Consider the following 2,527-nt stretch of genomic DNA (forward strand, 5'->3'; position numbering starts at 1 on the left):
AGGAATTCTGTTTGAAAAGGAAAGGAGAGATGGGGTCATACAAATGGGTGTTGTGTACATTTCTATTAATGTTTACATGTATGGGAAAGGACCGCTGGATCTCTCCACTTTGTGCTCTTTGATACCTGCAACTTGAGTAGATATTCAACAAATGGCTGTGGCATTAGTGAGTAGCATTGAGATTGCTGATTTTGGGGGGCAGCCTCTAGTGACCTAACCTATAAGCAAAGATAGATGAAAGAGAATGCTTGAAACGGAACGGAAATGTGGGGAGGTACCAGATCATGTAAGCCCTGGTAAAGCTTCTTCTGCATTTTAACATAGGAATCTTGAGAATCACTGAATGATCTAAACTTACACGGGCACAATCAAATTTGCAGTTTATTTAAAATGATTTTTTTTTTCATTTATTTATTATTGAGAGACAGAGCTTGAATGGGGGAGAGCAGAGAGAAGAGGAGACACAGAATATGAAGCAGGCTCCAGGCTCTGAGCAAGCTGTCAACACAGAGCCCGACGCAGGGCCTGAACTCATGAACTGCGAGATCATGACCTGACCCAAAGTCGGTTGCTCAACTGACTGAGCCACTCAGGCACCCCTCAAATTGCAGTTTAAAAAGGATTCACTTTAGGCTAGAGGTAGGGCTGAAGGTGGAGAGTCAGAGTCAGTCAAGAGCAACAGATGTGATTGCTTGGACTGGACTGGTGGTGGTGACTGGCACATTCCATGTTCTTTATTATTATCTAATGAAATATTAATAAATAACCCATTTTAGTGCTCTCCTGTGCCTAACATAATTCTAAGTGCTTTCTCTTATCTGTAGTATGTATTTATATCTCCTCCTCCCCACCTCAACTCTCGGAATTAAATAGCATACAGCCCAGTCACTGAGTTGTCACTGAGGACTCAGCTTCCTTCTTCTTGCAACCCCATGCTTTCCAATGCTCTGCACCCCCACCATCCCTGCCTGTGTTCCCCCACTGTTTTCTGCAGTTTCCACCAAGGAAAGGGAATCTTATTGTATGTTTGCTATCTAGAACCTCCACTCTTTTGCCCCCTTTGATGATAATGTGTTTCCTGCTGGCATTGAGGATTACATCCTTACAAGAATTAAACAAAGAATCGTCAGGAAAACCCTTACTACTGACCAAGAGATCACTGATGATTACAATAAAAAGAAAGTACTGAAGATGTTTATGAAGAAATCTGCCTGCAATGGTACTGTAATTGAGCATCCAGAATATGGAGAAGTAATTCAGCTATAGGGTGACCAGCACAAGAACATATGCCAGTTCCTCATAGAGACTAGACTGGCTAAGGATGATCAGCTGTAAGTCCATGAGTTTTAAGTGCTTTGGGCTTACTAAAACTTAAGTGAGGATTTCCTTGCAATGAGGATAATTTCCCTTGTGTCCCTTGTTACATTAGAAAACCTCAGAGCTTCTTTAATGTAAACATTTAGGGTCCACTATTATGTTAGACTAGTTCAACTCATTCATGCAATAAACTGAAAAGACTCTTGTTGTCTAGTCTTGAAATCCTTTAGTTAAACAGACGGCAAGCAGGAGGGTCTGTCTGACAGGGTCTGGCCTAAACCAAGCAAGTGACATGATGTTTGTCAAGCCCAGAGTCCCAAGATCACAGATGGCTATGTCTGACCAGAAGCTCCTCAGCTCTCCCTCTTCAGTGTCCCCTGCCTTATGAGGGACACTGTGGGCTGTTTACCACCTGACCAGGTGAACAGGAATGTTCATCACCTGAACAGTCCATTGAGAAGCTGAGAGAACAGGATGGGATAAGATAAGAAGAGCAGTTGTGTGACTACAGGGAGTCACTGGTAGTCAAAGAAAGACCCCTCGGGGTCTCCAACCTGACAAGGTGAGCAGAGTTTAGAGTGGCCACCTTCCCCCTGGAAGGGTGTGATAGGGTATCTGGCTTGCCACCAAGGGCTTTGTGACCAGACATATCATAGCTAATCGATGTCCAAACACCAGAATATGAGGACAGCCTTTCGGAGTTAAACTTCTGACACGGGGAACAAACTTCAAATTGATCTATCAGTTGTGTGGCCGGCTATAGAGCCTGCAACTTAACAGCAACAGCTGCCCAGTGCCACATGAAGTAACAGACTGGTGTTTAGTGTTTTTTTTCCCTTTAGTTTTAATGTTATATAATATATTTAAATCCTTATATAAATAATTTTTTTTTCAGGGGAAAACTGGTGTATAGATAATGGAGCACTGCAGGTACTTTCCCAAGGTCACACATTTGGCAGATATTTAAACTCATGCCTATCTGGCTGCAGAGCCCACACACTTACCACACAGGCTCAGCAAGGTCAGACTGTGGCTGAGAGGCTGGTCTCTTTGTAGCCTAGTGTACCAGTTAAAGCCTGCATATCTGAGCTGGACTATCTGTGTGCAACCAGCCTCCGTGCTTCCCTCACTGTGTGAAACTTGGGAATTATTTACCATTCATTGCCTTAGTTTCCTATTGTGTAAAATGGGGATAGTAATTATAACATCC

The 2,527-nt window shown here is 43.1% G+C and overlaps 1 pseudogene; it reads left to right on the forward strand.

The window, feature by feature from the left end:
* Positions 1-1,023: 1,023 nt before the first annotated feature.
* Positions 1,024-1,350, forward strand: LOC144223138 (eukaryotic translation initiation factor 1 pseudogene; annotated as a pseudogene).
* The last annotated feature ends 1,177 nt before the right edge of the window (positions 1,351-2,527 follow it).

The sequence above is a fragment of the Crocuta crocuta genome, unplaced genomic scaffold, assembly GCF_008692635.1.
Source record: "Crocuta crocuta isolate KB4526 unplaced genomic scaffold, BGI_CrCroc_1.0 scaffold231, whole genome shotgun sequence".
In the NCBI taxonomy this organism is placed as follows: Eukaryota; Metazoa; Chordata; class Mammalia; order Carnivora; family Hyaenidae; genus Crocuta; species Crocuta crocuta.